Here is a 12,797-nt window from a genome sequence, read left to right as displayed (position 1 = left end):
CAGTTATTTAAAACCCCTATCCCTTAATCTTTTTTATTTGTCCGTCTTATATTTTACGCAATTTGTTTTACTTAAAAGTCACTTGTGTAAAAGACAATTTAAAATGAAAATAGAATTGTAAAAAACCATTTATTAATACATCTCAATCCATGTATTTATGTATCAAGACGATTTCAGGATCTAAGTAAGTTAGACAGAATATTCTGGATCGATTTAAAAGTTATTTAATATTTTGTTCTCCACTATGTGTGTAAATACAATATTATAAAGACCGCCGTGCGGGATACATTCTGCAGACGGGATGAGTGCCCTTCTGTGCCCCGATAACCGTACGTAAGTGGTTCACTACTGTGCATCCTGAGGGGAGAACTACATACCTACGGGCTATTTGCATTTTCATAGAGGCGTGCATTGTCTACGTTTCTAATAATACGTACATACATGTAAGGACATAATGGAGTATTCTTTTATGAAATTAAGTTCAGAATATTAATCTTTTGAGTGTATATACTTGTTTATTAAATTAAAAATAGGCATCTTATTTACAGTATGATACTGAAAAGTGATGGTTAGAACGCAGTCTAGGTACCTCCTACAGTAAAATGAAAAAGTTTTAATTTCATTCTAGAATTCGGTACAAAAAAAAGGTACCTAATAGGGTGGTTAAGTCTTGTTTTATGTAGGCAGTTATTTGATCCTTTTGACAAAACAGTATTGTATGAAAATAAATTAAAATAAAACAAAAATACTGGTATGCAAGAGATGAAAAAGTAGGGAAAGAGTGAATGTAAAGATAGCAGACAAAAATTAGAAGAAGTAGCCGATTTTCGGGAAGTCAGATAACTCGTGATGGAAGGAGCGGTAGAGATATAAAATAGATGATAGCGTAGGGCTGAGTCGCCATTATCAAAAAGAGGTCACTTCTATACTCACGAACGGTTAATTTAGAAATTTGAAAAAGGCTAGAAGCGTTCGATTTATCTGGGGCTTACAGGCGAACGATGAGGATACCGTGGATACGAAAGGTTAGAAATGAGTAGGAGAACCGAACAGAAATTAGTGATATCCATACCTACTTCAACATTTTAAAAAATTCAATCTCTGCTGGAAGCGGAAAGGGGTTTGCAAATATTGCATGGAACATTTTCGTTTTTAGTCCGATTTACTTGAAATTTGGTTAAAAAATTTAACCTCTGTTAGGGGTGGGGTGAAAAGGAATTGCAATATATGAACGGGACATATATTATTTGTGATCAGATTTACTTGAAACTTGGTCTTAATGCTCTCTCATTTTGTTTGAGAAACATCTACATCTACCTCGGAATTTTAAAAAATTCAACCTTCAAAAGGGAGGGGGGTAAAAAGGGGATGCAATTTTTGTTTGGGACATATTTTATTTGAAGTCGGATTTACTCAGAGGTTGCTTTTAATACTTATCGTTGAAATTAAGCAAATACGTGGTTTGGCAAATAAAAATCAACCCTTAAGGATGAAATGTTGTTGCTAAGTTTGTATTTGAAATCTAAGATGGAGACACTAGATAAAATTAGAACTTTGTAGGGGTGAATTGGGAGTTAAAAGGTTTTATTGAGAAACAATATCAATTTCTGCGAGCGAAGCCGCGGGGGAAAGCTAGTGATATAATTAGATTACTATTCATAAATAGTTAAGGACATCTCCTCTAAAACTAGAGGATGCGAAGATCAGTTCAGAATAGGAAAGAGTGAAGGTGCGTGTCCAACAAATTCTAGGACTGACGACTTGTCCGGCTTTTTGAAATAATAGGGTTCTGTCTCTTCGGGAGCTTATTGCTGGGATAACGCTGATAGTGACCTAGTCCAAAACGAAATGAAGCATATACTTAAAATTCACATATATATACGTAATAATATAACCGCGTCAGAGAGAAAAACTGAAATAAGACCTTCATTATCGATCGTTAAGTTGCAAAAAGTATTTTTGATCTTAATTAAAATTTCTGTGCGCTAGTCCGAATGGCACTTATTGTTAACCAGTTTTATGAAATACTTCCGCGCTAGAGAAATAATAACTGTGACGGATAATAGCCATACATCGCGTCAATAGACTTTTTATTACTGGTTGAGTTGAGCATGCCATATCGGGCCGAAGGCTTAGATTAAAGATATGATACAATAACAATGGCTTGTCTGTCAGTTCTGAATAGAAGTAAACTTGGTGTATCCGTCAGGATATCTCGAGGGGAAATTATTAACTGCACCGTCGTTATTAATTATTAAGATGCCGCCGATGCAAAAACTGCGACCGTTTACCAGAAACTGTGATGGTTGATAACAGAGTTATGCGTCTGGAAGGTTCAAAGTAGCGTATTTACCAAATGCGATGTCGATTCAGATAAAGAATTACGTTTGATGCAGAAGCGGCGCTTGAAAACTTAATATACTGGGGAAGACTGGGGAGAAGAATATTGTTCAGAAATAGTTGTGGACGTGGGATGTTGTAGTTTTGGGGAAATGTGAAGATTAACTCAAGATGGGAAGGAATGGAGGTGCGTTTGCACTCAGATCAAACTGTATGGGCAGGTGTTCAGTTAATGTGCTGAGATATAATGGGAAAGGTTTTTCCAGAGTTTTACAACAATGGTAGGGTTTCTGACCATAGTGGTACACTTCCGCGCGAATGGAGCCGCTCGCAAAAGCTTCTTATTTTTAAATTGAGTGTAATTTCACTCCTTATTATTTTTCCTATCACGATCAAACAATTTTTGTGTTAAATGGTTTGAGCAAGCAACCTTTTTCAAAAATATACTAGTAAAAGACCAGACCCTAGTTTTGTGGTTTCGTAAATTGTTAAAACGGTTGCGTGCCTTTAAGCATCCTTTTGAGTGGTGGCGATAAATAATTTCCGAATTAAACGAAGACCACTTATTGTAGGAGCTATATTATTTCATTAATTTGGCCGTTTGAAATAATGGGGACGTTATGTGTGCGCATAGAGACGGCGGATTGGCGGCGTCGAATACATTTCGTGACCTGTCAGGTTTAAAGTTTAATTCGCCCTTTTAAATTCCACGTCACGTATTCTTATGCTAATGGCACATTAACAACACTAGTGGCTCTTTTAAAATGAGCCCATCCATTATTTTTTAAAGTACAGGTCGGAAGACTGGGCGATTAGGTGGTGATGCTTTGGTCCTCTTAATGGCAACGGTAATACTTCTGTCATTCCTGTTTTCAGTATTACTACTAGACGCCGAGAAAATCGTCTCATATTTTCTGAAATCAAAATCTATGCGAAAATCCGAATTACTGAAGCCTCTTTAAAATGCAGAATAAGTTTATGATTAGATGATTTGATTGATGTCATAATTTTATTCATAACCGATTTAAACAAATAAAGATGGCGTGGATACAAAAATCTTCTGTAGGTCTACCTAATATATATCGTACTCATTTTGAAGACGCAAGTCTTTTGTGGTATTCCAAAAATTTTTACGTTGACCAGTGGAATTATTAATACGATTCCAGGCGAATATATAACTCGTTATGCGACCATTGTGAAATTCCGTCGAACCCGATAAAGAAGTCGGGCAAAAACGGCATCAGGCCTGAACCCGATCTTTTGGAATCAATAAACTATTTCAAACTTTACATAGCAGAATGAGCAAAGAAAAGACGAACCGGGGAACAATGCCGAGTGACGTCAGAAGCGGAGAGAGCTGCATTGTTAGGTCATCAGGAAACCATTCATATCACTTGATGGTACAATGCATCTCAATCTCAGTGCCAAACTCCTTCTCTTTCCTCGGAGTCGTCTTGGGTCTCTGCTCGGAGCAGATAGCAAGAAAATATCTGTGCATGTATCTCCTCTCCTTGTATACATACATTCATATACACAAACAGATATAGAGGTATTTATATTTCTGGGGACTACAATCGAGCTATCCACGCTATATCTTCCGCTTCTATTGTTTTTCTAGCCACATAAATTCATATGTTGGTAACACACGATTTGATAATCAAGAAACTTTGATTAAAACAGGTCGTGATTATCTCATAATCTCACGACACGAATTTTATAATGTGTAATTGTTGCGAGTTTCTTAGAAATTAAATTCTGAAAAGTTGAAGGACACAGATACCAAAACACCAAACTTTTTATTTTTACCAGGTATATCAAATTCATATTTAGACAATCTTTTATCTGAAATCTGGTTGTTTCTAGAGAAAACTTGATTACATTTTGATAATAATTATTTTATGTGTTAGATAATAAATAAATAGTCGACATGTAGTAGCGTTCATCATCAAATAATTTGCTAATTTGCTAAACTGTTTCAGTTTTATGTCAGCAATAATGATCTGAAATAAAATTATTTCTTATCTTTTTTTTTTTGCAATTTTCAGCTATGAACAGTAAATAATGAAAAGCAAAATAAAATTATTATATCAACAAATTAATGGCTGTCATTGGTATTTTTTACTGGCAATAAAATCTGAAATTTAAATTTAATTTTATCGCTGAAATGTGTTTTAATGCTAAATGTATCTATATGTATTCAATATTTTGTTTTTTATTTGTTATAATATTTATCTTTAATTTAATGAACGTAAGAATTAATACTAATTTGTCAAGAATATCATGATTACTCCCTGTACAACAAGGTTTCTAATACGCATGCTTGCGAATCTTGACGTAATTCCGCTTTTACGTAATACGACTTCCTTCGTCTTCGGTTGAACCTGTACAGCCACAGACGACCACAACGTTAATTTACTGTGTGTATCGCCATTTTGATGAAATTCAGAAGCTAATGCTTTTAACAATTTCACATAATTTAAGTGTTTCAATAAAGATATTACAACACGTAATCAACTATTATGTATTGTTTGTTGCGTTAGGTATGTAATTAACCTTCTCCTTTATTTCATTTTTCTGTATTCTAACCTGCACCGTTATTTTATTTTTCAGGTTTTACAATAACGCTACAATCTTCGATGTGCAGATCAGATGCAAAGAGGCTTTGTTAAAAGTATAATTACAGAATTATGTTTATTAGAAATACATAAATAGGGGTATTACAATATTACCATTACTTTTGAATACTCTTACACACATACATAATATACACAACTATGAAGCTTGAAAGTCTCTGAATTTGTACCTACTCGATTGACTGCAAAATTTTAAGGTATGAGGTTTAATTTTTATACAATTTATTACAAAAAAACGTGTATTGATTTTTTTGCTCTGAATGATAGGTATTTACAGCCCTTTTTATTATAATGTAAGGTAATTAATAATTGTGTGCAATATAAATGACTATTGCATTATTATCTTTGTACACCTTTCTTAATTACTTAGTTCCTCCTTTTTTGGGGTTCCTTACTTCTAAACTGAAGGAAAACGGGACACTTGTAGGATTACACACGTATCTGTTTGTCACAGCCATTTCTTTAGAAAATATTAAATGTAGATTGAAGAATATTAAAATAAATAACAATCACTTGGTAAAGTTTAACTGAGTAAGTTAAAGTTTAGCTAAATTGTTAAAGTTAAAGCTAAATTAGTTAAAGTTTCATAAAAATGTTCGTTATTTTTTTAATATTTTAAAATATTTCACCAAGTGATTTGCGAAGAAATAATATAACCGCGTCAGAGAGAAAAACTGAAATAAGACCTTCATTATCGATCGTTAAGTTGCAAAAAGTATTTTTGATCTTAATTAAAATTTCTGTGCGCTAGTCCGAATGGCACTTATTGTTAACCAGTTTTATGAAATACTTCCGCGCTAGAGAAATAATAACTGTGACGGATAATAGCCATACATCGCGTCAATAGACTTTTTATTACTGGTTGAGTTGAGCATGCCATATCGGGCCGAAGGCTTAGATTAAAGATATGATACAATAACAATGGCTTGTCTGTCAGTTCTGAATAGAAGTAAACTTGGTGTATCCGTCAGGATATCTCGAGGGGAAATTATTAACTGCACCGTCGTTATTAATTATTAAGATGCCGCCGATGCAAAAACTGCGACCGTTTACCAGAAACTGTGATGGTTGATAACAGAGTTATGCGTCTGGAAGGTTCAAAGTAGCGTATTTACCAAATGCGATGTCGATTCAGATAAAGAATTACGTTTGATGCAGAAGCGGCGCTTGAAAACTTAATATACTGGGGAAGACTGGGGAGAAGAATATTGTTCAGAAATAGTTGTGGACGTGGGATGTTGTAGTTTTGGGGAAATGTGAAGATTAACTCAAGATGGGAAGGAATGGAGGTGCGTTTGCACTCAGATCAAACTGTATGGGCAGGTGTTCAGTTAATGTGCTGAGATATAATGGGAAAGGTTTTTCCAGAGTTTTACAACAATGGTAGGGTTTCTGACCATAGTGGTACACTTCCGCGCGAATGGAGCCGCTCGCAAAAGCTTCTTATTTTTAAATTGAGTGTAATTTCACTCCTTATTATTTTTCCTATCACGATCAAACAATTTTTGTGTTAAATGGTTTGAGCAAGCAACCTTTTTCAAAAATATACTAGTAAAAGACCAGACCCTAGTTTTGTGGTTTCGTAAATTGTTAAAACGGTTGCGTGCCTTTAAGCATCCTTTTGAGTGGTGGCGATAAATAATTTCCGAATTAAACGAAGACCACTTATTGTAGGAGCTATATTATTTCATTAATTTGGCCGTTTGAAATAATGGGGACGTTATGTGTGCGCATAGAGACGGCGGATTGGCGGCGTCGAATACATTTCGTGACCTGTCAGGTTTAAAGTTTAATTCGCCCTTTTAAATTCCACGTCACGTATTCTTATGCTAATGGCACATTAACAACACTAGTGGCTCTTTTAAAATGAGCCCATCCATTATTTTTTAAAGTACAGGTCGGAAGACTGGGCGATTAGGTGGTGATGCTTTGGTCCTCTTAATGGCAACGGTAATACTTCTGTCATTCCTGTTTTCAGTATTACTACTAGACGCCGAGAAAATCGTCTCATATTTTCTGAAATCAAAATCTATGCGAAAATCCGAATTACTGAAGCCTCTTTAAAATGCAGAATAAGTTTATGATTAGATGATTTGATTGATGTCATAATTTTATTCATAACCGATTTAAACAAATAAAGATGGCGTGGATACAAAAATCTTCTGTAGGTCTACCTAATATATATCGTACTCATTTTGAAGACGCAAGTCTTTTGTGGTATTCCAAAAATTTTTACGTTGACCAGTGGAATTATTAATACGATTCCAGGCGAATATATAACTCGTTATGCGACCATTGTGAAATTCCGTCGAACCCGATAAAGAAGTCGGGCAAAAACGGCATCAGGCCTGAACCCGATCTTTTGGAATCAATAAACTATTTCAAACTTTACATAGCAGAATGAGCAAAGAAAAGACGAACCGGGGAACAATGCCGAGTGACGTCAGAAGCGGAGAGAGCTGCATTGTTAGGTCATCAGGAAACCATTCATATCACTTGATGGTACAATGCATCTCAATCTCAGTGCCAAACTCCTTCTCTTTCCTCGGAGTCGTCTTGGGTCTCTGCTCGGAGCAGATAGCAAGAAAATATCTGTGCATGTATCTCCTCTCCTTGTATACATACATTCATATACACAAACAGATATAGAGGTATTTATATTTCTGGGGACTACAATCGAGCTATCCACGCTATATCTTCCGCTTCTATTGTTTTTCTAGCCACATAAATTCATATGTTGGTAACACACGATTTGATAATCAAGAAACTTTGATTAAAACAGGTCGTGATTATCTCATAATCTCACGACACGAATTTTATAATGTGTAATTGTTGCGAGTTTCTTAGAAATTAAATTCTGAAAAGTTGAAGGACACAGATACCAAAACACCAAACTTTTTATTTTTACCAGGTATATCAAATTCATATTTAGACAATCTTTTATCTGAAATCTGGTTGTTTCTAGAGAAAACTTGATTACATTTTGATAATAATTATTTTATGTGTTAGATAATAAATAAATAGTCGACATGTAGTAGCGTTCATCATCAAATAATTTGCTAATTTGCTAAACTGTTTCAGTTTTATGTCAGCAATAATGATCTGAAATAAAATTATTTCTTATCTTTTTTTTTTTGCAATTTTCAGCTATGAACAGTAAATAATGAAAAGCAAAATAAAATTATTATATCAACAAATTAATGGCTGTCATTGGTATTTTTTACTGGCAATAAAATCTGAAATTTAAATTTAATTTTATCGCTGAAATGTGTTTTAATGCTAAATGTATCTATATGTATTCAATATTTTGTTTTTTATTTGTTATAATATTTATCTTTAATTTAATGAACGTAAGAATTAATACTAATTTGTCAAGAATATCATGATTACTCCCTGTACAACAAGGTTTCTAATACGCATGCTTGCGAATCTTGACGTAATTCCGCTTTTACGTAATACGACTTCCTTCGTCTTCGGTTGAACCTGTACAGCCACAGACGACCACAACGTTAATTTACTGTGTGTATCGCCATTTTGATGAAATTCAGAAGCTAATGCTTTTAACAATTTCACATAATTTAAGTGTTTCAATAAAGATATTACAACACGTAATCAACTATTATGTATTGTTTGTTGCGTTAGGTATGTAATTAACCTTCTCCTTTATTTCATTTTTCTGTATTCTAACCTGCACCGTTATTTTATTTTTCAGGTTTTACAATAACGCTACAATCTTCGATGTGCAGATCAGATGCAAAGAGGCTTTGTTAAAAGTATAATTACAGAATTATGTTTATTAGAAATACATAAATAGGGGTATTACAATATTACCATTACTTTTGAATACTCTTACACACATACATAATATACACAACTATGAAGCTTGAAAGTCTCTGAATTTGTACCTACTCGATTGACTGCAAAATTTTAAGGTATGAGGTTTAATTTTTATACAATTTATTACAAAAAAACGTGTATTTGATTTTTTTGCTCTGAATGATAGGTATTTACAGCCCTTTTTATTATAATGTAAGGTAATTAATAATTGTGTGCAATATAAATGACTATTGCATTATTATCTTTGTACACCTTTCTTAATTACTTAGTTCCTCCTTTTTTGGGGTTCCTTACTTCTAAACTGAAGGAAAACGGGACACTTGTAGGATTACACACGTATCTGTTTGTCACAGCCATTTCTTTAGAAAATATTAAATGTAGATTGAAGAATATTAAAATAAATAACAATCACTTGGTAAAGTTTAACTGAGTAAGTTAAAGTTTAGCTAAATTGTTAAAGTTAAAGCTAAATTAGTTAAAGTTTCATAAAAATGTTCGTTATTTTTTTAATATTTTAAAATATTTCACCAAGTGATTTGCGAAAAATTCATCTCCTATAATACACTGAAAAATCTTGAAAATTAACGTTGGCATTTCGAAAATACTTTTCAAAAAATTAAGGGTAAATTAAGTGACTAACAACACTCCCCCTTTATAACACTTTCATTTATAACCAGAGGTGTAAACTAATCTATGCAGATAGAGAACTAAGAAGAAATTAATGATGTTTCTAACATTTATATTTCGAAGAAAAAATCACAAATTGTGGGTAAAATTGTGTACCCAAATGTAGGTCTTGTATATTTTAATGTATCTAAGCAGTTGTGAGGTTGTCCATAAATTACATAGTAGTAATTGGGGGAGGAGGAATCCAACCGGGTGTGTTGGTCCTGTTGCACAAGGGGTGATGCTTGGTCAATGTTTTTAATTAAAGCATATAGCATCAAAACAGTTTGAAAACAAATAGAAAGTATTATAACTGCGTACATTATACAACAAACATTTAGCGTCCTAGACAATTTCGACACAGGATAAAGATCTGTACAGTAGGTTTACTTCCCAGTCACGCCAATACACCCCTCCTGCTGACGCTTCATCTCCTCACCTATTACGAATTCTCCGCTAAGCAGGGGCTTGATTTAACAGAGTGTTATCGTGAAGCTACAGTGCAAATACATTTCGTATCTGAACACTTCGGTAAAACTATTAAATCGTCTTCGTACATAAAATTAATTTATGATGGCCCGCAAAAAATGTCGGTATTATAGGCAGATCAAAGCAGTGAACCTACTGTATAGAATATTTATTTATACTGTGGTTTCGAGAGAATGCAGACCCACAGTAGCTGCTGCCTTAAGACAATGTTTTTATGAATTACTACAAACCTCGTGGTAAACATCTTCTATAGTATATTTTACCATTAGTTTAGCAAGATCCTTAGCGATATCGACTTGAAATGATTCCACAGCATAGTTAACCTTAGCAAAGTAGAGCAAAGAGCTCATGGCGGTTAGTATTCTGTCGAAACGTCTACCAAGTGCTAATGAGATCCAATGATATTTCGACAGAATAGTGACCACTATGAACTTCTTTTTCTGTTTGCTTCGAGAAGTTGAAATCCTTATGGACCTTGTTGATCATTTCTGTATTTTACAGGTAGTAATATACTACCAGATAACATTGACGTTATAATTACATTATGTTCAACAAATTTTTAAATATCTAAGAATAAATGATAAAATATTCTTGTCTGTGCTTATCCCTCTCGCTGTTCTTTTGTCATTTTACGGATTGTCTACCTACAAATAGCGAAGATGAAAAGATAACTTCTATAATAAAAATGTCCCGAAATAACATTTTTATTAAGTTGACATCGCTGTTGATATTTGAAACGTTAGTTCGGTTTTTTTGATTGGTTTTATTCGTTCCATGACTACAGAGCTTTCAAAGAATAACTTTAAGCGCTTTGGACGGCAACTGTCCAGCTGTTCATTGTACAAAGTTTGCTCGTATTTATTCTGTGCGCTTGTACTCAACCAACACTGACCACAAACCGCCTTTGCTTTAAAACAATATTGAGTATACAATTTGTCACAATTCTTTGATTTCTTACGAAAATTTTAAATAAAACAAAAAGCAACAATATTATCAGTATTATAAAAAAAGTTACGTTATTTGATTGTAACTATTATTAGCGGTTTTCCTATGAAATGCCATCGAACAACAATCGTTAATAATCGAATTTTTAATAAAGGAATATTTGTTATGATGAATAAAAAAAGGATGATCAAAATCAAGAACTAATCTTATTTAGCATAGTATTTTCTAAGTGTCTCTGTAGGCCATAATCAAATAAACTGGAGATATGGAGTACTCGGCACGTTCATTTTAACATTAGTCATGCACGTCTTACAACGGATACTGATTTGTTTCATCTTTACTGAATATTTTGCGGTTTCATGAGCATTATCATTCTTATAACTTCCCATCAGTAGGTAATAATAATTAATTTTAGTTTTGAGGGATGAGCAAGAGAATTAATTATGAACTGTGTGAAGTAGACCAAAACAAATTTAGAGAACATACGTTACGGTTAATATGCTTACTTAGCCAATTTGTAAACTAGTTTGAAATTGTTCAAATGTCTGATTTGGTGGATATGAAATATAAGGTTACGGTAGGAGTTGATACTTATCGTTGCTATGTATTTCCTTTTAAGGAAAAAATGATAATGGCATTACTCACTTCGTGAGTGTTGCCTTGTTCTACCGTAGGCTAAATATACCCGTCAAACCAGACATTTGCGGAAGCTTGTGTAAGTACTATCTTACTCCAGGAGTTTCAAAAATTACTGTGTAAAAAAATGAAAATATTACTATAATTCTACGAGACACATCTGCAAAATCTAATAGGGTGAAGCAATTACCTATGTGATACAATTTATATTTTGCCACTTAGCTCCTTAAATTGTATTATTATAGATTTTCAAACGCTTCAATTATGAGCAGTGATAAATAATAGACGAAAGGAAACTATTACAAAAAGAGTTACTAACTGCAGAAAAAAGGAAATAAAAAAAAAGAAATGACATGATAAGAAGTATTTAGTCAACCAAATAGTTAAGTATGTAACCGAAACATAATCATTTTCAAATTTATGGTAATTGGTGAGTGGCTTATAATAATTCTTTTATAATATNTTTTGTGTTCTTAAGTTAATAATTTACATATTCACGTATTTTATTAAATAATGTGTTTTGTCTTGTAATAAAAGTGTAAAAAATAATATCTTTTTTATAGAGAAGGTTTGTTTAAATTATGACAGATACATACATAGGTATGCTCTATTAAAAGGCCCATAAAAATTATTATTTGATATAAATCATTATTTTGTGGTAAAATAAAACTGTGGGCATTTGGCCATTCACGACAAGTATTTAAAGGAATTCTTCATTTATTTTGAAACACAAAATTGTTTCTGAGAGAAATTCTTCAATATTATACAATCATTAATGTGTGGAAGGTACACATTTACTCTATTTAATTGTTAACTGTCGATTAATCAAATTATGGCGTCTCTTAATCTTGAATTTTATTGGAGGAAATGTCTAAAGAATACCTAAAGGCCTAGAGGAAAAATAAAATCAAAATTCAAGATCACTGGAAGAAAAATTAAAGGAAAATTCGAAAGGTTTGGAAGAAAACTTAAACCAAAATACGAAAACGTTAGAAAAACTGGAAGAAAAAATGAAGGGAGAATTAAATGAACATTCTAGAATATTAAAAGAAAATTTTGAAGAAATGTTAATGAGAATTCTAAAGCATTAAAAGAAGAACCACTGGGAAAAGTGGGGACATTCGACAAAAATTTGTCAGAAACAGAAAATAAACTTGAATGTCAAATTGAAGAGGTGGAAGTACGGATGAAGAACTTTCAGAAAAGTTCTTGAAGACAATTATACCGGAAAAGATCCATAATCAGTTGCAA

General features: G+C 33.0%; 1 long non-coding RNA gene across 1 annotated transcript; it reads left to right on the top strand.

Moving 5' to 3' along the window:
* The first annotated feature begins 8,481 nt into the window (after window positions 1-8,481).
* LOC108741586 lies at window positions 8,482-11,970 on the top strand. The gene is made up of 3 exons (XR_001938530.1): window positions 8,482-8,615; window positions 8,686-8,905; window positions 11,792-11,970. It is a non-coding gene; the product is annotated as an uncharacterized LOC108741586 (long non-coding RNA).
* The last annotated feature ends 827 nt before the right edge of the window (window positions 11,971-12,797 follow it).

Source organism: Agrilus planipennis, unplaced genomic scaffold (assembly GCF_000699045.2).
Source record: "Agrilus planipennis isolate EAB-ADULT unplaced genomic scaffold, Apla_2.0 scaffold316, whole genome shotgun sequence".
Taxonomy (NCBI): Eukaryota; Metazoa; Arthropoda; class Insecta; order Coleoptera; family Buprestidae; genus Agrilus; species Agrilus planipennis.
This window is presented reverse-complemented; position numbering and strand designations above follow the sequence as displayed.